This window comes from Zalophus californianus, chromosome 5 (genome assembly GCF_009762305.2).
Source record: "Zalophus californianus isolate mZalCal1 chromosome 5, mZalCal1.pri.v2, whole genome shotgun sequence".
In the NCBI taxonomy this organism is placed as follows: domain Eukaryota; kingdom Metazoa; phylum Chordata; class Mammalia; order Carnivora; family Otariidae; genus Zalophus; species Zalophus californianus.
In genome coordinates, this window is record NC_045599.1 from 37,305,272 (window position 1) to 37,331,658 (window position 26,387).

Sequence of the window (26,387 nt, forward strand, 5' to 3'; positions counted from 1 at the left end):
TTTCTTTTGAAGATTTTACTTATTTATTTGACACAGAGAGAGAGACAGCGAGAGAGGGAACATAAGCAGGGGGAGTGGGAGAGGGAGAAGCAGGCTTCCCGCGGAGCAGGGAGCCGGATGCAGGGCTCGATCCCAGGAGCCTGGGATCATGACCTGAGCCGAAGGTAGACACTTAATGACTGAGCCACCCAGGTGCCCCTAGGACACATTTTCAAAATGTCACTTAGAGGAAAATAATTAGGCAGCTAGAGAAAAGCCTAATAGTTCTTTGAACTATAGTGGATTGTAACCTCTCACCTATTTTACTTAAAAAAAATCGAGGTATAATGTACATATAGGAATACCCAATGTTTTTGGAGTAGAGTTCTGTGAGTTGGGATGAGCACACCTAGTCATGTAACCACCACTATAATCATTACCACCCCCAAAATTCCCTTATAGTAAACTCCTCCTCCATCTCCATGGCCTAGCAATCATGGATTTATTTTGTGTCCCTGTAGTGTTGTCTTTTCCAGAAGACCCTCTCAGTGGAATCAGAGTATGCAATCTTTTGAGTGTGACTTCTTTACTTAGCATTATGTGTGTAAGATTCATCAGTGGTATTGTGTGTTTCAATATTTCTTTCCTTTTCATTGCTCTGTAGTATGCTAGTAAATGGAGGTGCCACAATTTATTTTTCCATTCACCAGAATTTTTTTTTTTTTAGTGTTGAGCAATTATAATTAAATCCTCTAAAAACATTAATTTTTTGTGTTATGTAAGTTTTCATTTGCCTTGGGTAAACATCAAAGCTAGGGTAGTCTACTTTTAAAGACCCAATAAAACTAGGCATTAAACTACACAGTAAAGTCATTCATTAGTTAACTGAACACATAGGAAGGCCGTACTTGGACAAAGTGTGAAAGCTACCACAGCGACGACACCAGGCAAAGTCCCCTTCTCTGTGTAATATGGAGACATGGATATGCCTCCCATATTCCAGGCATTGTTCTAGGCACTGGAAACACAACAAAGGACAAAACTGAATTATCTTTTTCTGTTATGTGAGCAAAGTAATAATCAAGAAAAGAACAAGCCCTGATAAGTACCAAAAATTTAAATTTAACTTAAATTGGTACTGGAGAAGAAGGTAACTTGATCAGAAGAGATTTCTCTGAGAAAGACACATTTAGGCTGATGCTGGAAGGATAAAGAAGAGCCATCAATCTTAAAATCTGGAACAAGGGTATTTAGGGCAGTGGAACAGTTAGGACAGAGGCCTTAGTGTGGAAACTGGCAATGAATATTCAATGAATTAGAATAATTGACAGGTATTGAGCAACTGTATGTCAGTCAAAATGCTAAGTTATTAACTTGTGTTCCAAGTATTAACATATTCTTTATTTGAATAGAATACTTGAATTGTCAGTAAAAACGTTAACCTGTAAAATATGGAGTAAAAATTAGACCTTACAAGGAAGAATGTCCAGGTCTCAAAGTATCAGGTCTTTCATAGCATGGTGATCACCACTGCTCTTCTATGCTAGGAATAAAGCTGAATGAGTAAGTAGGAGGAAGCTCACTACATGGCTGTCTGCACATACAGTAGGAGTAATTTAACAGTGATGCCTTCAGTGCCTTTCACAATGGCATCTCACTTACTCTAAAAAAAAAAAAAAAAAAAAAAAAAAAAGGAATAGATAGCAAGCCAGAGGTCTCAAGCAGTATGTCAAGATACTTTGTAGAGCCAAAGAAAAGCTATAAAACAAAGCAAACCAACAACCAAAAATTCATTGACAGCTAAAAGAAATAGGCTGCTTCAAGCTGCATTTTCTCTGGTTCTATGATTCAGTGTCCTTCCTTCCCAAATGTATATTTTTTTCTGAGATATTAAAGCCTCATGGAGAAGATGCATGGCATTTTCATTTCAGCACCACTTTGTATCAGCCTTCATGATATTTCATTATGTCTATTTTTTGTTGTTTTATAAAAATGTGGCAATTGTGGGTATAACTTTGTAATAGTAGGTTAGAAAAGTCCATATAGAATGAGAACTTATTTTGGGTCAATCACATTATCTAAGCTCTTGGAAACATAAGTAACCACAACTCAAAACAGTTACCCAAACATGGCCATATATTTTCTGCCATCTTAACTACATGAAGATCAGAATTAAAATTCTGTTTGATACATAGTGATATTTCAGAGTTGGAACCAAGCTGAGAACAGAGTAATCAAATGCAGGGTTAGGACTTAGGCCAGGAATATCTTCAAATTTTGGGATGTTGGTGGGTTTAGAGGTTGGTGTGTACACACACACACACACACACACACACACACACACACACACCTGGTGTGGATGGGGTGATATTGAAATTGGGAGGTGGGGCTTTAGACTGCTCACAGGGATTTATAATAACATGTTTAATCTTCTCAATTACTGGACATGTGAATAGATGATGTAGAATTGGATGAAAGGAGCTCTGTCAAATGAGTTCAGTCGAATCTACATGTATGTTTATGCTTGTTACCTCTCAAAACACCAGTGGAAAAAAAGAAGTAAAAAAGAAAAATAAAGATAAAAGTCTGCAAGAAAAAAAGAGTGACAGAGAAGGGGCCAGATGAGAGATGTCAATAGTATACAGAAGGACGTGGGTGAAAGAATGGCCAGAGACGAGCAGAGCAAATAAAGCTGAAATCCAGCTGCCCAAAGTGAAGCAGCCAATCTGCAACAATTCAGTGTTAGCCCTAGAACCTCAGAAATGTTCCAGATTTGGAGCTGTTGTGTAATTCTAAAGAAAAGGGAGAGACATGAGGCTGAATTGTAAGGATTATTTGAGAAACTAGGTGAGATAGAGTTCCCACCCGGCCCCACGCTACAGCTCCTCCCTCGATCCTCACATGCATGCGGCCACTCTTGGCTCATCCTCAGAAGATAAGGGTTTCATTTGCTGTGTAAGTTGAAACAGACACCTCTGCATTGGTACCAGGCCGCATGACTACAACTTTCTGTCACATTTATTTGTGTATATTTGTTTTCATGGCTGCTGATTATAATGCTACACAGACGAACCATACATATAATTTTTTCAGTATATGGTTATGAAGATAGTTACCTTAAGGTTTGAAATATTAGTTTATAATTGAGAACTAGGGACAAACTTTCTTTGAAATTATAGAGTTTCTCTCCCATTTTGCAGCTTACCTTAACAGAAGCACTTACCCCTGGGGTTGTCATGAGTGTTAAATGAGAAAATGTGAACAGTGTAGGTAAAGTTATGGCAAATGCTACATAACTACTTGTGTCTCTTGTTTCTTTTAAATCTTCTTCCTTCTCCCTTATAATGGACATCTTATTTTATGCTCACAGTAGGTAGTCCCCCATTTTTATAGTATTAGAAACTTAATTTTCTTATGGGTAACTCTACATAATTGGTAATACCTGTGGTTTGAAAAGTGCACACTTCACCATGCAGCCACCAAGAAGTAGAGATGAGACTTAAATCTAGCCACTCCACTCCCACAGTAAATGGTTATTGAGCTATACATAACACAAGTCAAGCTGATCAGAACCATTGCATACAGTTTACAAGAACTATTGAGGAAGAAAAGTCCCTTCCACAAGCATTGCTACATGATGAGAGGTGAGTCTGGAGTCACTGGTGACCACCATGGCTGGGGAGCTTGACTGAAATTGAAGCCAGTAAGGAGACAGCAGAACTGGGAGTTGGAGCTTAACTGGAACCAGACAATGGCATGAATCACCTTGATGGAGCTATGCTTGAACTTTGCAGTTATGTTAGCTAAGAAATCTCCCCCACTCTTTTCCTAATTCAGGTTGAGTTGAGTGTTTGACACTTCCAAATGTAAGCATGGGACACAATTGCATACTTGTATCCACTCTGTCCTTTCAAGATGCACTTCTGTTTTAAATCTCTCTCTTTGCTCTTTGTATATTTTTCACTACCCCCCACTTTTTTTACTGAATTTTATATTTTATTCAGTTATTATTTGCCATATTTGAAGTTTTCCATTTCTGTAGAACTATACACTGTTAGATACAACTAATAAGGTTAAGGAAAATGACTAGTTCTTTGACAAATCTTACTTGTATGATCTGGGGAAAATTCTTAATCATTAAAAAATCCACTCTAATTAGAATTTTCCTGTTATCATTACAATGAAAGTTCTCTTGTCAAGGTTGCTGATGCCATCCATATTGCTACATTCAATGCTCAATTCCCAGTCCTCATCTTGATTTACCAGCAACATTTGACAAATCTTATCACTTTTTCCTCGTTGAAAGTGTTTTTTCACTGGGCATCCAAGAATCCACAATTCCTGGTTTTCCTCCTGCCTCTCTGGCTGCTCCATGTCAGTCTCTTTTGCTGGTGACTCATCTTCTGGCTGTAAATATTGGAGGGCCTAGTTCTTGGACCACTTTCCCATTTTCGTTTACTCCCTTGGTGCTCTTTGTTGGTCTAATGGCTTAAGTGCGGCCATCAAGGTTGCCCCTTGCACATTCATTACCTTCTCTAAACCCAGACGTGGGAGACACCGGATGGCTCAGTAGGTTAAGCATCTGCCTTCAGCTCAGGTCATGGTCTTACGTCCTGGAATTAAGCCCCGCATTGGGCTCCCTGCTCAGCAGGGAGTCTGCTTCTCTCTCTGCCCTTCCCTGTGCTCTCTCTCTCTCTCTCTCTCTCTCTGTCTCAAATAAATAAAATCTTAAAAAAAAAAACACATAAAAACTTTAAACCCAGACTTAGCTATCCAACGGGCTACTTGACATCTCTGGAACATCTAATAAATTTCTCAAACTTACCCCGTTTGAAAGTGAATTCCTGATTGCCCCACCAATCCTATATAACCCACATCTTTCCCATTTCAGATAATAGCCAATCTTTTAGTTACTAAGCAAAGTTAAAGTTATCCCATAGTCCTTTCTCTCTCACATAAGCACTCTCCTGCCCCAAGGTCTTTATACTTGCTATTCCCTCTACTGGAAATGTCATTTCCTCAGATACCTGCATGCCTCATTTTTTGGCATTGTTGAAGTCTCTGTTCACATGTCAACTTTTCAATATGGTTTTTCCTGACCATGGTATTGAATATGCACAGTCTCTGGAACCACGCAGCCCAGATTTGGATCATGGCTCTGCCATTTCTTCACAAACTATAAGACCACCACACTCAGGGGCCCTGCCCATAGGTAAATTTCTGATCAGTGGCGTGCCTGTTCTTTCTTTCCAATTCAGTGAGCTAAGAATTGCTCCTATAGGAAAGGGATAAAATCAAAATGATCTTATAATATGCAGCAAAGGTGACAACATTTTCCTTTTCATCTTCTAGAAATAGATGCTATAATTAAGGAAATCTCTACCATGAAAGTGAGCTACTCAAGATGCACACATTATTTATTTAAGGTATAATTTTCTCTCTCTTTCACAAGGAAACATACCATGCTGCTTCTTAGCGACATAGGAGCCATGTCTTTAAAACTCCAAAGTAATTATTGATAAAAGAACACCAGTGGATTTTATTTCACATCCAAGCAGTGATTTAGGCAATTTCTAGTCACAAAATTGATTAGGTAAATTTGGCTCTATTCTCTTTTATTTTCCTATTTGGCATTATAGAATTAAAAGAGGGGAAGGAAGGGGCAAACTTCCAAATAACTCTTAATTCCTATTTGCTTTATTTTTAAAAATAATTTAAACACACACAGACACATGCACATTTGGAAACTGTACAGAAAGCTCATCATGAGAGCATAATCATGAAAGCTGAATTGTTTTTATTATTTATTAACTATGTAATAGGGATTAGGGAATGTTTTGATGAAAAATGGATATCAAACCATAGCAGAAGCCAATTTGGTGATTTTAATGTTGAACACAATGGGAGGATGGAGCCATGTGGAAAGATGACTGCAAATTTGCATCATTTATATTGTCCAACTGCAAATTTGCATCATTTATATTGTCCATCTATTCAACACAATTGTGTTTATTTTATTTAGCATGTGTGTATCATGTCATGCTACAGAGAAATTAGTGGCTTTTCTAGCTACTTTCTAAGCCAGGCAGGCAATATCCTGCTCTAAATAAGTTGTTTACCCAGGAACTCCCCCCACCTACAGATTCCAAAACCACTGACCTCCTTAGACCTGTCAGAGAGTAATGTGCTTTGCTGAGTAGTGTCATCTGGTAAAAAATAGAAACCGTCATTTATTTAATGGCTTTCATTTATTATTTAAAGCATAGATGAAAAGTTTCCTAAATAAAATAACACTTTCTTTAGAATGTTGTATTTTAACCTCCTTTTTCTCTTGGCATTGTTTCAATTCTTTAAAATTGTAAATATTACTATTTCCATCTAGAGATGAAGAAACATAGGCACAAGTAATTTAGTAGTGACTAATTTTTTTTTTTTTTTTTTTTTTTTAGAGAGAGGGAGAGAGCGGGGGGAGGCACAAAGGGGGAGAGAGAATCTCAAGTAGGCTCCACGCTCAGTGCAGAGCCCAGTGTGGGAATCAGTCTCATGACTGAGATCATGACCTGAGCCGAAATCAAGAGTCAGACTCTTAACTGACTGAGCCACCCAGGTGCCCCAATAGTGACCAATTCTTAAAGCCAACCTATGAGGCATGTAACATTGTATCTCAATATTTGTGCTTAGAAAATTTTCAATTTAAAAATCCTGTCTGAGAGGGTTTGAACCTGCTTTATATAGTTCCCATCAAAAGTTCACTCCTATATCTGGCCTTGTTATTTCTTTTGGTTGTAGTGAGTTTTGATGCCTACTTTTAATTCATTGAGTTATTTAACAAATGCTTTGGACATCAACTTTGCATCCACAAAAGTTTGAACATCAACTTTGCACAAGACACTATACTCAACACTGAGAGGGCTTTTTGTAAGCAATAGAACATGGGCCCATGTTTTCCTTCTGGTGGTTTTATACTATGTATGTGTTCAAATAGGGAGACTCTGCTTGATCTAGTTTCTATTTAAACCCCTTAGAATAATAAGCTGGAATCATGGGCTGTACAGACCTAGAAGGCAGGTTATGTACCATATGTCCATTCGCTTAACACATAGTTGTCAAAATACCTACTATGTGCCAAACTGTTCTAGATACTGGGAATGCATAGATAAACACATGAAACGACTTGCCTTGTGGAATTCACATTATAGTTCATATTAGCTTCTGCTCCAAACAGACCTAACACGTGGGTTCTGACCTAGATGTCATAGATAAATATTTATAAACCAGGAAGCTGAATAAAGCTCAGCTCCTTTCACTCCAGTTTATGAACTCAAATGTACTTAAAGAGCAAAGTCTGCAGTTAGAAAGCTTAATAGCTTCAAAAGTAATGGTAAAAAATAATCAAGATCTCAACTAGAATTTAATCAGTTATGCCTTAGTATTGACTTTTAAAACATTTCCTCTTCTGTCTTAAACATCAGTTACTATGATATTCTATTGGACCTATTTTTACTATACAAAATTTTTTGTCTTTACTCTAGAACTTCTCAAATATTTTATAAAAGATTGTAGCACTAAAGTCATGCATGTTAATGTTCTTTCATTAGTAACATGTTAATTATTTTTGCTCAAGTCCCAAGCCGGGCTTTGTTGAAGCGTTGAAATGTGGAAGACCATAGCAACAGGTGTTGAAACTCTGCCATATGTGCAGAAGTAGCCTTGGTGATGTTTCAATATGATATTATTTCATCATCACAGTGAATGATATTCAGTCAGGCAGCCTGAGTAGCTCAGTTGGTTAAGCATCTGCCTTCCACTCAGGTCATGATCCCAGGTTCCTGGGATCAAGCCACACATTGGGCTCCCTGCTCAGTAGGGAGTCTGCTTCTCCCTCTCCCCCCTGCCCCTCCTGTCCCCTCATGTGCTTTCTCTCTCTTTCAAATAAAGTCTTTCAAAACAATTTTTAAAAATGGATTCTATTTTTAAATTCTATTTTACAGGGGCACCTGAGTGGCGCAGTTGGTTAAGTTTCCGACTCTTGGTTTCAGCTCAGGTCATGATCTCAGGCTCACGAGATCTAGCCACCTGTTGGGCTCCACGCTCAGTGGGGAGTCTGCTTGAGTTTCTCTCTCCATCTACCCCTCCCCGCCCCCCACTCTTGCACTTGCTTGCATGCTCTCTCTCTCTCTCAAATAAATAAATCTTAAAAAAATTCTATTTTACAAATAAAGAAAAAAGATTGATTAGGTGACATTACCAAAGTCCTAAATACTTAAAATAGAAAGACCAGACCCAATCCTGCACCTTTCTAAAATTAACCATGATAAGCATTTCCTGAGCATTTATTATATGCTCAGCACAGAGATAAGATGCTTTTTATTAATGAACTTAGTTCTCCCTATGATAGTTTAAGAAAACTTACATAACTCTCCCAGTTTTATATTCTCAGAACCTGAAACTCGAAGAGATTAACTAATTTTCATAATCTCACAGATCTGATAAGAAGTAGTGGGAATTTAAACTCAGGGAGTCAGATGCAAAAGTCCTTGCTTCCAAACATTATGATATATTGATCCCAATAAGTACTGAGAAATATATCTGGGACCTGTACTTAATAGCCTGTAGTCCCAGACAGCTATAAATAGTGGTATTACAAATTGAGAGTAGGGTTTTGGTTTTGTTTAATATAGACAAAAGTGAGATAGAAAAGGAGGAGAACCAACTTTGCGGGGGAAGATTATGAACTCAAACTGGGATGTGATGAATGGGAAGTAGCTATGTGACACCGAGTGAAAATGTCAGATAGGAAGCTGGACAGATGGAATGCAACCCAGAGGAGGGGATTGTGCTGGGAACGTCTATGTGAGAAACGTCCTTAGAATTGAAGCCAAGGTCATAAGTGGTAACACCTGGGAAAAGAATAGAGCGTAAGAAGAGAAGAGTCAGGACCAAACCTTAAAGAGTCCGTCCACCTTTAAAGTCTTGGGAGAGGAGGCTGAACCAGCAGTGCCTCTGGGTCCTATCATGGAAATTGGTTCCCATGATAAGTAAAATGGAAGGGAGGCAAGGAGGGATGGCTAACCAGGCAAGGTTGGAATTATTATTCCTACTTTTAAGATAAGACAATGGAGGCTCAGAGAGTTGAAGTTATTTTCCTGAAGTAAGAACTAATCACTGGTCCATATAGAACTGTGATCCAGCACATTTATGTCTAAAGCATATACTATTTCTAATAAATAACACAGAAAGACCTGATATTCATAAAAGTGTTTTGTAAGCTGTCAAAAGCTACACAAATACAGATTATGGTTACAGTAAATTAGCTATTTTAACCATAGCCTTTAAAGTTGTTGTTATCTTTACTTCCCGACTATAATGTTAAAATGGAAGTCTAATGGAACAGTGAAGCAAAATTAACTGCAGACACTAGCTTAGCAAACAGATCTTGTTTGCTAAATTCTGGGTACATCTTGTACCATAACCCCCTGAGAATCTTCCCTCCTTGCCAATAAATAGGATTTTGACAAGACCATTTTAGATACATCTAGAGATGTATTATAAATTTTAATTTGTTCTATTTATTTAATGAAAGTTATTAAGACTAATCCTCATTTTCTTGCAATTGAAAAAAAATTTCCATTTAATTAAAATTAATGACCTTACACTAACAAAGATTTTTGAGTTCAGAGAATGAGATTTAAGATTTAGTGTAAAAGGGTTTCCCAGCACAAATGTAACAAATTGGAAGCCCACTTTGGCAGTATGATGATAATTTCCTTGGCAAATTTCAGCTCTTCTATCCCTAGAAGCAGTGAGGAGAAACTGCAGGATGCTAACAGAATATGGGACACTTTGTAGCAAGCAACATGGCTTTGGTTTTGGTCTCCTGCCTCATTTATGCCTAAACATTATATTTTACTGATTTTGAAATTTTCCCCTTAATGTGAATGGGTAAAAGAGGAGAGAAAAATGGAATTTAAATACGATAAAATCCACCCTTAATATTGTGTCATTTTGTGCACAGTCAAGCTTTAGATATTAATGGGAAAATTAAATTAAAGGTTTTAACATAAAACCAGAAGATTAAGCAAACAGCAAAATATATTTTCCTGGGTATGCCCATTGAGTATACTCCTCATATAAAGCCTCCCTGGCATCCTTAAGACTCTATATATAATTTATTAGAAAAGCAAAAGTAAAATCCCCTCTGTGCTAAATTGCAAAAATTACTTTTCCTTAATGTCAATGGACAGAGTAAGATTTTTTTTAAGTAGCTGAGATTCCAGGACAATTCTGTTTAAGCCTCTTTTCTAATCTAAGGTCAAATTTCACTTAACAGACACTGTAAAAACTAAAAGGCAAACAAGTGAGAGCAGCCACTCTTTCTTTCTAAAACAACAGGTCACCTGGTTTGGCAGATTGCAACTCCCCTGGCCATCCTTGTTCCAGTCCAATACAGCGATTTTGTTTATAAAGAAACACTCTTCCTGGAAATGGTAGACTAGGGAAAATACCCACAACATGAAGTCAGAGACCATATTCCCCAAGAATATCATCCAGTTGGCCCTTCGATGATTTGGAAATAAGAAGAAAAAAACACAAGTCATTGGAATGCAGGAAGAATGGTTAGAGGTGGTCTGTTGAAGAAATATTATGCCTGTTCAGTCATGAAATACTGCTTTAAGGGGACTGTCTGTGGAAGTCGCCTGGGATGAGTGGGTGATTTCTTGCTCCAGAGGGAAGAAAGAGGAAAAAGGGCAGCTTCTGTTCTCATTTGTCTCTCAGGCACAGTGTTTGAGCCTCATTGTCATGGTGGTGGTGTTTGACCAGGACAGAGAAGGGTGGGTTGGCCAAAGTCTGACTGGGTTTTACTCACAAGCGAAAGGAAAGGAAGGGAGGGGCTGAAACCAGCCAGTTTTATTTAAAAGAATTTGTTTTTAAAAGAACATCGTAGGTTAGGGTATGAATCCTGGATCACTGCATTGAAAACTCGTGATGTATCGTATGGTGACTAACATAACATAATAAAATTAAATTAAAAAAAAAAAAGAACATCGGAGGTAATGCCTCCTCTCGAGGGCTGTGCTGAGAGTAATCACATACCAAAGCTGCCAATATTTAGGGAGCTCTGCAAGGGGGATGACAAGTGGACGACAGTCCACTTGTTTTGATCTTCCAGGACTCACCAGGCTTCACAGTTGTGCTTGCCCAAAAGCACTCGGACAGTAAGAGAATAGTTAATTTACCCTGAGCACACGAGTCAGGTTCAGAAAGCAACAGTGGAAAGGCCAAGGGCAGGGCTCCTGGGTTGCTGGATCCTCCCATGCTGCCCCAGTGACCCCTTTGAAAACTCTGCCGGTTAGATGGCCGGAATGCAAGTAGGAAAGCTGCACGTGATGTTGCTGTGTGGGTGTTCAGAGCGACTGTGGAAAGAATGCACTCACTTGCTATTAAAGCTCTAGTTTGTAGTCACATAGTTCTTAGTTCAGCCTTTTCCTAGAGGACAGAAGAAGGAATGTGTAATTATTTCTTTGAAAAAAAAAAAAAAAACACTTCAAATGTGCTTAGCACCAGACACTGTGCTAGGCTTGTGAGAAATAGCAATGAACAAAGACATAAAGTCCTTGCCCTTGATAAGGTTAGTCTAGTGTGTTCTGCACAGCATCAAACAATCACATGCCTGTACATGTCAATAAACACAAAATATAGGGCCTCTGAACAAAAAGTATGGGGTGCAGTGACTGATGATAACAGGGACACCGGATTGAGCTGAGGAAGGGTCATTTCGGCAGAGACCAAAACATAAGGAAGATTTAACAAGACACAGAATATAGGGAATAGTCCAGGTGATACAAGGAGCCTAAGGAGAGGAAAGGCCTCATGACCTCTAGAGCCAAGAGGAAGCAGAGACTATGTAAGAGCAAGAAGTTAAAAGGAAAGGTGAGCAGGTGTTAGGGTGACTCATGGGAACTAATAAGAAAGCAGAGGATGGAGGGGAGTGGCCTTGTGAGGAATTAATAAGAAACGTCTCCTCAAATCTCCCTTTCCTATGACATGTGAACAGAGGAAGGGCATATCCTCACTGATGGAGTTTGCAGGCCAGGGAAGATGTAGACTGAATCTCCCTGATGCCAAAGGAGCTCAAATTTTAAAAGAATGATTGAAGTGATTGTCCATGTGCACTTATCTCATGTGGTGATTCCATTTTTCTGTGCCCTGAGTTGACCGTAAGGTGTCACAGTTAAACCATCAGTAGTCATATTTATAATATATATGTCTTCATCTTGGACCTGTCTGTCCTGAATCACTTGGATGCATCTCACTGTTAACTGGTTTCGAGCCTTGGCCCAAATCACCCTTTTGAGACACAAATCAAGTAGAATTTAACGCGTTATTGTGATTACTTAATTGACGTATTCTCACTAGAGCATAGTATAGAACAACAGAACAAGCAGTCAGCAAGGTATTTGGAGTTTCCCAGTTCTTCACAGGAGATGCTTTTGGTAATCTCTCTGTCTAGAGTGAAGTCCTGCCAGGAAGCTCTAAGAGGGACTTACCAAGCCTCTGGTACCATCTGGCAAATTCAAGCATCATTCCCTTATTTCAAAACTCACCTTTCACATGGTATTAACTAGATCTCATACCTGGGGTCTTATTAAAATTTATTAGCATCACGAGTATGTTTTTGACACGTTTTTGAGCATTACACAAGTCCAGTTACATTGCAATAGACTGTAGATGGGTGCAGTCAGCTCTCCATAAGACCCGAGAATGGCTGAGTATGGTAGACCAGCATGGAGCCTGCCATGGTCACTTCTTGGGGAACAGACAGAAAAATGTACCCAGCCAGCTTTTCAAAAAGTATTTATTGACTCTCCTAATTGAAAAACATGTAAACTGGTATAAGGTATTGCTTGATTCTGAACTCAAACTTGACCACATATCTCAATTATGTTTCCTCTAATTTCCTAGCCTTCTGGCAGGAAAAGGACTATAACAGTTTCAAACCTCCTATCATCCTTCTACAAAGCCCTAAAGAAAATATGGAAGGTTTCTTTTTAACCCCTACATTATGGTAAAGTAGAATTTTTCTTTCCCAGGATTTTTAGTGTTTCTTTTAAAATGTTTAGGGGCACCTGGATGGCTCAGTCAGTTAAGTGTCTGCCTTTGGCTCAGGTCATGATCCCAGGGTCCTGGGATGGAGCCCCACATCGGACTCCCTGCTCTGCAGGGAGTCTGCTTCTCCCTCTCCCACTCCTTCTCCCTCCTCCCCGTTGTTCATGCTCTGTCTCTCTCTCTTAAATAAATAAATAAAATAAAAAAAAGAAAAAGAATATTTTTATAGATAGGGAAAGAAATAAGAAGAAAAAGAAAGAAAGAAAGGCTGGAGAAGCAACCAAAAAATGTCTGCTCCACTTCCTTCTTAACTCTGTCAATGCGGGGGGTTGATTTTTTGTTATTTCTGAGGGGATGAAGTGTAACAGATGCTAAATGGAATAAAAGTCATTCTGCTGCTTCCTAGTTTGGAATTTGGGCTACATGTTACCTCTTCTCTCTCTCTGTCCTGTGGTCTTCTCTGTTATAGATATGTGGACTCCAGAGTCCAGCCAAGGAAGGCAATCAGAAGTTAGGTCCCCACTCGCGGGATGACATGTTGATCTACTCCCTAATCCTGGTCAGGATTCCATAAGTCCATTTGTATGACTCAGGCTAGCTAGAGATACCCATTCCATATGGCCTCCAGTCTTTTTATCCATTGGATGGTCTGGGTAGGAAATGAAGTCATAGCCTGGTGGGACTGGGAGGGGTAACTGCTTCCCGGCCATAGTGAGTGGCCCTGGCAGGCCTGAGAGTACATAGGCACATTCAGAGGAGGAGAGAGGACACTAAGAATCAGTACTTTCTAAGGCAGCAACTTCCTACTTATCTCCTGTAGTACATATCTTCTCTTAGGGACATTCTTAAGGACTGTTGACTAAGACTTTTCTCTGGTTATAAAATCCAGTAATTAAACCAAGGGAAGGGTAAATATCTAGAGCTTCTATAATTTGTCCCAATGTTATCTTCTAGTGATTGCTGATACAGTACCAACTCGTGTTCTCAAAAGATGTCCTACAATATTGTGAAATCCCTGTTATTGTGTGAACATTCTCCCCTTCATAACTACCATTTTCAGCTACCTAATTTCAACTAGTTTTTCAAGGATAAAATCAATTTCTCCTTCCTTCTAGAATCCTATTGGTTAATACTGAATCTCTCCTTATAGAAAGAGATTGGGGGCACCTGGGCAGCTCTGTCGGTTAAGTGTCTGACCATTGATTTTGGCTCAGGTCATGATCTCAGGGTCATGGAATTGAGCCCCTCATCGGGCTCTGAGCTCAGCAGAGAGTCTGCCTGAGATTCTCTCTCCCTATCCCTTTGCCCCTTTCCCTGCTTATGTGTGCTCTCTCTCTCTCTCTCTCTCAACTAAATAAATCAGGCTTTAAAAAAAGAAAGAAAGAAAGAAAACTCTCTGTCTAGAGACTAGACAGCATGTAGCAGAATAGTTTAAAGTTCAAACTCTGTTATCAGAATGACCATGGTTCTGGTCTTTCTTAGCAGCTTACAAGCTTGTATCTTTTTTTTTTTTAATTTTTAAATTTTATTATGTTATGTTAGTTACCATACAATACATCATTAGTTTTTGATGTGGTGATCCAGGATCCATTGTTTTCGTATAACACCCAGCACTCCATGCAGTACGTGCCCTCCTTAATACCCATCACCGGGCTAACCCATCCCCCCCTCCCCCCTCCCCTCTAAAACCCTGTTTGTTTCTCAGAGTCCATAGTCTCTCATGGTTCCTCTCTCCCTCCGATTTCCCCCCCTTCATTTTTCCCTTCTTTCTCCTAATGTCCTCCATGCTATTCTTTATGTTACACAAATAAGTGAAACCATATGATAACTGACTGTCTCTGCTTGACTTATTTCACTTAGCATAATCTCCTCCAGTCCCATCCATGTTGATGTAAAAGCTGGGTATTCATCCTCTCTGATGGCTGAGTAATATTCCATTGTATATATGGACCACATCTTCTTTATCCATTCGTCTGTTGAAGGGCATCTCGGCTCTTTCCACAGTTTGGCTATTGCGGACATTGCTGCTATGAACATTGGGGTTCATATGGCCCTTCTTTTCACTACATCTGTGTGGTTTAGGGTAAATACCCAGGAGTGCAATTGCTGGGTCATAGGGTAGCTCTATTTTTAATTTTTTGAGACACCTCCACACTGTTTTCCAAAGTGGCTGTACCAACTTGCATTCCCACCAACAGTGTAAGAGGGTTCCCCTTTCTCCGCAACCTCTCCAACATTTGTTGTTTCTTTCCCTGTCCATTTTGCCATTCTAACTGGTGTAAGGTGGTATCTCCGTGTGGTTTTGATTTGAATTTCCCTGATGGCTAATGATGATGAACACTTTTTCATGTGTCTATTAGCCATTTGTATGTCTTCTTCAGAGAAGTGTGTTTTCATGTCTTCTGCCCATTTTTGGACTTGATTATTTGTTTTTTGGGTGTTGAGTTTAAGAAGGTATAGATCTTGTGTACCAGCCCTTTATCTGTAGTGTCATTTGCAAATATCTTCTCCCATTCTGGGGGTTGCCTCTTTGTTTCGTTGATTGTTTCCTTTGCTGTGCAGAAGCTTTTTATCTTGATGAAGTCCCAAAAGTTCATTTTTGCTTTTGTTTCCCTAGCTTTTGGAGATGTATCCTGAAAGAAGTTGCTGTGGCCGATGTCAAAGAGGTTACTGCTTATGTTCTCCTCTAGGATTTTGATGGATTCCTGTCTCACATTGAGGTCTTTCATCCATTTTAACTTTATCTTTGTGCATGGTGTTAGAGAATGGTCGAGTTTCATTCATCTGCATGTGGCTGTCCAATTTTCCCAGCACCATTTATTGAAGAGACTGTCTTTTTTCCATTGCATATTTTTTCCTGCTTTGTCGGAGATTATTTGACCATAGAGTTGAGGGCCCATATCTGGGTTCTCTATTCTGTTCCATTGGTCTATATGTCTGTTTTTGTGCCAGTACCATGCTGTCTTGGTGATCACAGTTTTGTAATATAGCTTGAAATTGGGCAACGTGATGCCCCCAGCTTTGTTTTTCTTTTTCAACATTTCCTTGGCGATTCGGGGCCTTTTCTGATTCCATACACATTTTATGATTGTTTGTTCCAGCACTTTGAGAAATGTCATTGGAATTTTGATCGGGATGGCATTGAAGGTATAGATTGCTCTGGGTAGCATAGACATTTTAACAATGTTTATTCTTCTGATCCATGAGCATGGAATATTTTTCCATCTTTTTGTGTCTTCTTCAATTTCTTTCATGAGTGTTCTGTAGTTCCTAGAGTATAGATCCTTTATGTCTTTGGTTAGGTTTATTCCGAGGGATCTTATGGTTTTTGGTGCTATTGTAAATGGAATCGTTTCTCTAATTTCTCTTTCTACAGTTGCATTTTTAGTGTATAAGAAAGGAACTGATTTCTGTGCATTGATTTTGTATCCTGCCACATTACTGAATTGCTGTATGAGTTCTAGTAATTTGGGGGTGGAGTCTTTTGGGTTTTCCACATAAAGTATCATGTCATCTGAGAAAAGAGAGAGTGACTTCTTCTTTGCCAATTTGAATACCTTTTATTTCTTTTTGTTGTCTGATTGCTGTTGCTCGGACTTCTAGTACTATGTTGAACAATAGTGGCGAGAGTGGGCATCCTTGTCGTGTTCCTGATCTTAAAGGAAAAGCTCTCAGCTTTTCCCCACTGAGGATGATATTTGCTGTGGGTTTTTCATAGATGGATTTTATGAACTGGAGGAATGTTCCCTCTATCCCTATACTCTGAAGAATTTTAATCAGGAAAGGATGCTGTATTTTGTCAAATGGTTTTTCTGCATCCATTGAGAGGACCATATGGTTCTTCTCTCTCCTTTTATTAATGTGTTCTATCACACTGATTGATTTGTGAATGTTGAACCACCTTTGTATTCCAGGGATAAATCCCACTTGATCGTGGTGGATGATCCTTTTAATGTATTGTTGGATCCTCTTAGGTAGGATTTTGTTGAGGATTTTGGAATCCATATTCATCAGGGATATCGGTTGGAAATTCTCCTTTTTGATGGGGTCTTTGCCTGGTTTGGGGATTAAGGTAATGCTGGCCTCATAGAATGAGTTTGGAAGTTTTCCTTCTGTTTCTATTTTTTGAAAGGGCTTCAGTAGAATAGGTATTATTTCTTCTTTGAATGTTTGGTACAATTCCCCAAGGAATCCATCAGGCCCTGAACTCTTGTTTTTTGGGAGGTTTTTGATCACTGCTTCAATCTCGTTACTGGTTATTGGCCTATTCAGATTGTCAATTTCTTCCTGTTTCAGTCTTGGCAGCTTATAGGTTTCCAGGAAGGCATCCATTTCATCCAGATTGCTCAGTTTATTGGCATATAGTTGTTGATAATAATTTCTAATAATTGTTTCTATTTCCTTGGTGTTAGTCGTGATCTTTCCCCTTTCAGTCATAATTTTATTAATTTGGGTCCTTTCTCTTTTCTTTTGGATAAGTCTGGCCAGTGGTTTATTGATCTTATTAATTCTTTCAAAGAACCAACTTCTAGTTTCGTTGATCTGATCTACTGCGTTTCTGGTTTCTAATTCATTGATCTCTGCTCTAATCTTAATTATTTCTCTTCTAATATGTGGCTTATGCATCGTTTGTTGCTTTTTCTCTAGTTCTTTAAGGTGTAGAGTTAGTTGGTGAATTCGGGTTTCTTCTATTTTTTTTTTTTGACTGAGGCTTGGATGGCTATGTATTTCCTCCTCAGGACCGCCTTTGCAGTATCCCATAGGTTTTGGACCGACATGTTTACGTTCTCATTGGTTTCCATGAAACCAATGTTTAAGTTCTTCTTTGATTTCCTGGTTGACCCAAACATTCTTGAGCAGCGTGGTCTTTAGCTTCCAAGTGTTTGAATTTCTGCCAAATGTTTTCTTGTGATTGAGTTCTGGTTTTAAAGCATTGTGGTCTGAGAATATGCAGGGAACAATCTCAATCTTTTGGTATCGGTTGAGACCTGATTTGTGACCCAGTATGTGATCTATTCTGGAGAACGTTCCATGTGCGCTCGAGAAGAATGAGTATTCTGTTGTTTTAGGGTGGGATGTTCTGTATAGATCTATGAGCTCCATCTGGTCCAGTGTATCGTTCAAAGCTCTTGATTCTTGATTTTCTGCTTAGATGATCTGTCTATTGCTGAGAGTGGCGTATTGAGGTCTCCTACAATTAACGTATTGTTATCAATATGACTCTTTATTTTGGTTAACAGTTGGCTCATGTAGATGGCTTCTCCCATGTTGGAGGCATAGACATTTACAATTGTTAGATCTTCTTGTTGGATAGACCCTTTAAGAATGATATAGTGTCCTTCTGTGTCTCTAACTACAGTCTTTAGTTTAAAATCTAATTTGTCTGATGTAAGAATTGCTACCCCAGCTTTCTTTTGAGGTCCACTGGCATGGAAGATGGTTCTCCATCCCTTCGCTTTCAGTCTGGATGTCTCTTTAGGTTCAAAATGAGTCTCTTGTAGACAGCATATGGATGGGTCCTGTCTTTTTATCCAATCTGCAACCCTGTGCCATTTTATGGGAGCATTTAGGCCATTCATGTTGAGAGTGATTATTGAAAGATATGAATTAATTGTCATCATGTTGCCTGTGAAGACGTTGTTTTTATAGATTGTCCCTGTAAATTTCTGTTGTATATCGCTCTTGGGGTCTTTCTCCTTTTATAGAACCCCCCTTAATATTTCTTTCAGGGCCGGCTTAGTGGTCACATATTCTTTCAGTTTCTCCCAGTCTTGGAAACTCTGCATTTCTCCATCCATTCTAAATGACAGCCTTGCTGGATAAAGTATTCTTGGCTGCATGTTCTTCTTGTTTAGTACCCTGAATATGTCTTGCCAGGCCTTTCTGGCTTGCCAGGTCTCTGTGGATAGGTCTGATGTTATTCTGATATTCCTCCCTCTGTACATAAGGAATCTCTTCCCCCGACTGCCCTTAAGATGGTTTCCTTGGTTCTAACATTTGTGAGTTTTACTATTAAAGGCTGGGGTGTTGGCCTGTTTTCCTTGATCTTGGGAGGGGTCCTCTCTGCCTCTAGGACACAAATTTTTGATTCATTCCCCAGATTAGGGAAGTTCCCAGCTACGATTTGCTCAAATATATATTCTAGTCCTCTCTCTCTCTCCACTCCGTCCAGGATTCCAGTAATGCTGACATTGGAACGCTTTATGGTGTCACTTATTTCTCTGATTCTATTTTCATGGATTCTGAGTTGTTTTTCCCTGGCCTCTTCTTTTCCCTTTTTATCTATTAAATTGTCTTTGAGGTCACTAATTCGTTCTTCTGCCTCACTTACCCTAGCTGTTTAGACTATCTAGATTAGATTGGATCTCATTGATAGCATTTTTAAGTTCTGCTATTTCAGTTTTCATTTCTGCCCTTAGAGACTCTTTGTTGCCATTAATTGATATCTCCATTCTAGCTATTGTCTTCACAATTGCTAGCCTGAATTCCATCTCCGACATCTTGGTTATATCTGCATCCGTTTGTAAATCTGTGGCATAAGTCATAATCTCTGAGACTTTCCTATGTTGGGGGTTCCTCCTCCTAGTCATTCTGTTGAGGGGTGGTTGAGGGAATGTATAGAGTCCAAATTATTGACCAGAACCCAAGCAAGATGCACTGTTTTCTAGGGACTTTTGGGCTGCTGGCCTCTTGTTCTTCCAGCCTGTCTTCTGGGGTTGGGGCCTGCTGCACTGTTACTCAGGCAACCCTGTTTGGGCAGAGTTGCCCTGCCCCCTGTGGGGGGGATGGGCTCAATGAAAACCAGTTTTGGGGGGCTTTTGTTCTCTGGCGGCTTTCCCTGGTGGCTTTCTGTGTCTCTCCCAAGAGTCAGAGCAGAAGAGACCATTTCCAACCCTCTGCCTCAGAGCAGAGAGATCGCAGTCTGTTCTTCAGTGAGCTCTCCAGGACACACTATCTCTGTTTCTGTCTGTGCTGCTATAAACTGTAGCGTCCTGGGTTGTGTGCCCTTCAGCAGGGCTCCCAGTCCTCATTTCCAGGTCGGGGCATGTCTCTGCCCTTTGTGCTTCTAAAACCGCCGGCTGCCCCCAGTTCGCATGCCTGCCCCACCACTCTGGGTTTCCATCCTGGGGGCTGCCCTAAAGTCCTTTCTCCGCTGCTACTGGTCTGCGAGTCTGTGACCCATCCCCAGCACGCGAGGCTGTTACTCACCGCTGGTTTAGGATCCCCACGGCCAGGCTCCCTCCTCCTGCTGTTTATCCTCCAATATCTGCCCGCAGAATCACGGCTCCCCACTTCGTACCTCGGAACCAACCACCTGAGATATTCTGTTTGCAGAGATCCAGATCTTCTTATGTCTCAGGCTGATTTCATGGGTGCTCAGAGTGGACTGGTAGATATCCAGCTCAATTCTGGGGACCTGTTGGAATAGGGTCCCCTACTCCTCTGCCAAATTTTCCCCCTCCCACACACCACAAGCTCATATCTTTAAGCAAGTTACTTAATGTTCCTGAGTGTTAGGTTTATTTATTTTTTTTTGGAATGTTAGCTTTTTTACCCATAAATGGACATAATAATAAGCTCATTACCAAAGGACTGTTGTGAGGGTTTAAAAAGATTTGTGTAGAGTCTAGTTCATGGTATATGCTCAAAATATGTTAGCTGTTGTTAACTTTGTGTCTTGAATGGCACCAGGCACAGGACCACAACAATAAATATGTGTTAGAATGTATAGAACCAAGTCAGGGATCTGCAGCTGTCTAGGTATTTGGAATACAATACAAGGAAAGCATCAAGAAGCAAGTAAACCCCTGCACTCAGACAACATGTTTTAAAGAAGATGTGTCCCTAGAGAAACTTCTATTTATTTAACTAGTCATGAGGAAGTTTGGTCTTTCCTTCCTGCCATTCCCTTGACGAGCTCCTTTTCCTCATCTGCACTTGTTTCTGTGAATTCTTAGGAAATCTCTAGGCATTTTCTTTTCCTGTATAAGTATGCTAACTTTCTTTGAATAAAGTCCATTCTTTTTTGTCTGTTTACTTTACCTATAGGACTTTGTGGCTCAACCATGGTGTCTGTTTAATTGAGGGGGGTATTTTATTTCTATCATGGCTTATTAGAATAATGAAAGAGTGGTTATGTGTGGATTGCATATCCTTTATTCCCTAATTGCTAGAGAGGACAAACAGAAAATTTCCTTAGAATCACCCTGTTGCTGCTCAGAATCCACATGGGCTTTGTGCCCTTGTGCTCACTGTTGTTGGGGATGAGGAGCTTCATCAGACTTTGACAGTGGTCCTACCCTGTTCAGCCAGTCATCAACTTTACAAAATGTTAAGAAATTATAAAGTCAAATTTGGGGAGAGAGAGAGAAAGGGAGAGAGGCAGGGACAGAGACAGGGAGGGAGGGGGAGAGAGAGAAAGAGAGGCAGACAGAGACAGGAAGGGAGAGGAGAGAGACACACACAGAAATCCAACAAACTTACTTCCACATTCAGTCTACTCTTAAAGCTTATTTTATTTGGACTTCAGTTGTACCAATCTTCATTTTTAATTGCTTTGTTGAAGATAGTAAATTTTTTTCATGGTCCAGCTGATAAATCTTCACAGTATGTTGCGTTTTGCAAAGTTGTAAATGGCTAATTTATTTTACATTTATTTTTCTGCCAGGGTTGAAGGGCCAAATCTGACTTTGCATTTGGCATGAACTTTTAGCACCTTGTTGACGACAGCATTTATTCTTCTCACTGACATTGACTCCCTCAGAAAGCTCACGAATCTTAAAAGCTACAATTTGGCAGTTGATTTTATCCTCCTGTTATGTAGTATGTGCAGAGGTGCACCTTCCCAAACCTCTGTGAGAACTGAAGAGCTTCCTCCAGCTGCTGAGGTTATTGGTGGCTCACAGCATTTAGCAGAATCCCTTTCTGGGTGATGTTATCAGCCAAAGAGTTTCTTCAAAGCCAAGGTCAAGCCCTCTGCCTACGGTCTGGATGGTCTACACCCTACCTACCCTGATCAGCACAGGCTTGTAAAAGCTGGGCCCTTTGCCTCAAAGGGAATGCCTTAGAAGGGCCATCCCATTTCCGTGGGATTGACTGAGGCCTTTCTTGGGACTAAATCATAGGTAAATCTTTCTTCCCAACTCTAGTTCTATCTCTTTCTCAAATGTGTTGATCTTGAGAGCATTCTTCAAGAAACTACTGTTTAGTATAGGTTTTATTATTATTTAGGTGTGAAGGAGATGATTGCCACTGAAAAGATAGTTTGTTACTCAGTTCTCAAGAAGAGGGGACCCACCACACCATGGTGGGCAGCACAGGGAAACGCTGGGGTCAGTCAGGAGTCAGTGGGAGAGGGAGGTCCTACGAGCAAGAGATATGAATGGCATTTTCAAGGGAGGGAACAAATGATGTCCACTGACTGCCATGGAGGCAGCACTTACCCAGTAGGGGGTATGGATTCTGAATTGTTAGGTTTGCATTTCAAAGAACACTTCAGGGCATCTGGGTGGGCTCAGTTGGTTAAGTGGCTGCCTTCAGCTCAGGTCATGATCCCAGGGTCCTGGGATGGAGCCCCACATTGGGCTCCCTGCTCAGTAGGAGCCTGCTTCTCCCTCTGCCTGCCACTCCCCATGCTTGTGTTCCCTCTCTCTCTGTCAAATAAATAAAATCTTAAATAAAAATAAAACTAAATAAAAAGCACACTGATAGTCAGTTTGGTTGCTGTCTCTAGAAATTGGGCAGTCCCTCTAGTGCTGAGAAGGCCCCAAATGTCAAAGCATCAGAATACAGAAAATGAAAGACAAGATTAAGACAAGTTCCTACACAGACATCTTCATCTCAGATTCTGTCTCCCCAGGAACCATATCTAGGGTGTCTTTCATCTCTATAGCCACAATGCATGGTGTGTAGGCTCTTAGTTCTCTGAGTGTTGTATGGGTAAATGCTTAATAACTGATTTTTCAAAAAAAAAAAAAAAAAACCCAATCAGTGGCATTTGCCAGTTTGCATGGTGCAATGCTCCCGTCATGGCCAACCTCAAGCCATTATTGATGTCACTGGAAGTGGAGCTGGGGAGAGATGCATATAGTCAGTCCTGGGGAGCCAATGGGAGCTGGTTCCAGCATATCACTGGCACCTCCTCAGAGAGAAAGAAGACATTTTTATGAAGCATTTTCACCAGCTAGAGTATAACAAAATGCTACATCACTAGGACTTAATGAGTTTTCCTACTAATTCCTTACCTAACATTTCCCACATGTTGTAGGTTTACAACCTGATTTTCTCCAGGGTTTGTTCTAACATAATTTTCAAACTGTTTAGTAACGCAAGCAACTTTGTGAAGGCCATACTTTATTTAAGGATTAATGAAAAAAAAGGCAATGTAATTTGTTTTCAAATATTTTTTTTAGAAGTCTGCACTCAAAAATCATGAAGAGTTGGAAAGACTCTTAAATCACTAAAGCTTTAAATATACCTTACACAATCTTGTTTGTACAAAAATACAAGTTAAATATAAACATAAAGCAATCATGGTAATTTTATTCAAATCTGTTTCATGTGATCTCCAGTTCTATATAAAAGTTTCTCAGTTCTGTTGTTTGTGAGGAGATCAGTACCAGATTGAATTACTATCTGTTGGCATAGAGCCCTAAAAAGCTTACTTCAACATTAATCTCTGACATGATTAAATGCATTTCCTAATTAGAGATTACTTAAACGTTGGGGAAAACAAATGAAAAGGGCAGTATGTTCATAAACCAACAAATAACATGGCTGTAATGTATCATAGAACATAAAGAAATACATCTGTAAATAAACATGACGTATTACGTACACATATGGAGGCCTGCTTACACGTGTACCCACACACCCACATGTGCTCATATATCCAGTCATAAAGCAAGGCCTAATGTGATGCATTTTCTGGCTCATTCTTTAGTTTTGCACTTTTTCTTCATCATATTGAACAGCTCCTTGCCATCCTCCCGTTCGTGAAGACAGTATGGAGAAGGTCATGACCAAATTCTTCAAGGTATCTTTTTCTCAAGTGCAACAAATTTCTCTGCCACGTCCTATGTAAAGATAATGAGCCCTTTCTGGGCCTTTTGTTGGGGTTAGCACCTGCATCCTTGAAGACGTTAATCCCAAGGCCACGCAGTACCTAAAGGGAAAATTCAAGGAATTCCTTGTTAATTTCTGGAGCAGAGCTCCACCAGCACCGAAGGAAATATTTTAAAACTCCATTTTTGTTTTTTTTTGTTTGTTTGTTTGTTCGTTTATACTTTCTGCAGTTTCACATGAGGTCTATCTATACCATCCCCTTGACTAACACTAAGATAACATGGCAGCAGCTTGTTGCCCTTTGAATTCTCAGTAAAGGGAATTTCTTACCTAAAATATCTAAAATCTTTAATATAGTGTTAAGAGGATTTCAAGAAGCAGGTCTAATTATGAGTGGTGCCTCTGTACAGTTTGATAGGTCTTCATCCCCTATTGTCTCACACATATATTATAAATGGTATAGCTATCCCTGACTACAAATACAGGCACTGATGAAAACTGTGTTACTTTGTGTGCAAAAGCATCTTTGTCGTGGTCTTTCCTTCAAGCTGTTTTGATGCTATTTACTGCCAGTGGAACAGAATAGCCTGGAACAGGATCTTTTGTTCCATATTTTCAATTAGAGCAATCCCTGCCACATACGTGTTCCTGTGAAGTTAACCAAGCGAGCAGGCGCTCCTAGCCAGCGGTGTCTTGGAAGAAGACTCCGCTGTAGCCGAAACCATGTAACTTTTATACCATCTAGGTGATCGCAATTTTCTAAGAAATATTTGGCCAGTATTTTCTTCTGCTCTCTAGAATTTGTACCCACTGTGATTGGATACCAGGACTGAACAAGAACAGTCTCAATCCACTTTGTAAGCCAGTAACACTCTGAATCTGTGTTTTCTATTGTGAAGAGAACATTTCCTCTGGCAGTGACAGAACCCTCAGGAACAGCTTTTATTTCTCTTGGAAGATGTTCATCATGTTTCTTAAGAATGTAGTTCTATCCCTTTTCATTAAAGACACCATCTTGGAAAGTTCACTAATCTTTTATTCTGAAATGTCTCTTCTGCTGTTCATCCTACCTAGTGAATTTTTTTTTTATTTCAGACACTGTCCTTTGCACTTCTGTGAGTATGATTGGGTCTCTTTTATATCTCCGGTGCCTCTACTTAACTCAGTCTTTCTTCCAGCTTGTTGAGTGGAGCAGCTGGAGTGCTGTCAGTGTTTTTTTCTTACCCTGCGAGGTGGATACATGGTGTTTGCTTTATATTACATATATTGCATTATATTACATTGGTAAATTTTACACTTCTATTTGATGTGCTTTTCTGCATGTGTATTATATTTCAAAATGAAACATTAGATGGTTCAAGAAATCATATTAGCTCCAGACTCAAAACATCCCAAATTCAGATATTTCTCATCATTTCCACCATTTCTATCCTGATCCAACCCTTCATCATTCCTTAACCTGACGATAGTCAACACCACCCCATTGGACTTGCTTCTTCTGTCCTTGCCCCTTCAGGCTACTTTGAGCTCATGGGCTAATGACATTGTTTTAAAATCCAAGTTAAATCACAGACCTGTACCTCTGAAACAAACAACACATTATATGTTAAAAAAAAAAAAAGCAGGAAGGGAAAAATGAAGGGGGGGATATCGGAGGGGGAGACGAACCATGAGAGACTATGGACTCTGAGAAACAAACAGGGTTCTAGGGGGGTGGTGTGGGGGGATGGGTTAGCCTGGTGATGGGTATTAAAGAGGGCACGTACTGAATGGAGCACTGGGTGTCACACGCAAACAATGAACCATGGAACACTACATCAAAAACTAATGATGTAATGTATGGTGATTAACATAATAAAATTAAAAAAAAAAAATCCAGGTTGGATGATGTCATTTCTCTGCTTAAACCCCAATGGACTCCCATCTTACTCAGGGTCAAAGTCAAAGACTTTTTATATCTTCTATAGCCTTACATGATCTGACATCCTCTTATCGTGAACTTTTTTCTTCAAACTTGTTCCCTCTACATTAGCTACACTAGCCTCCCTTGTGTACTCCTAAATTCCTGTGTGCTCCCCTTCTTCAGAGGCATTGCACTCAAAATTTCCTATGTCTCGAATACTCTTCTCACTGATACCCCTGTGGCTCGCTTCTGTATCTCCATCAAGTCTATATTCATATTTTATCTTCTTTGTAAGACTTTCCTCATTTCCCAGGCTGCATTAGTGTCTTTTCAT

General features: G+C 39.8%; 1 pseudogene; it reads right to left on the reverse strand.

Moving 5' to 3' along the window:
• Positions 1-23,995: 23,995 nt before the first annotated feature.
• LOC113928565 lies at positions 23,996-25,171 on the reverse strand (annotated as a pseudogene).
• Between the last annotated feature and the right edge of the window lie 1,216 nt (positions 25,172-26,387).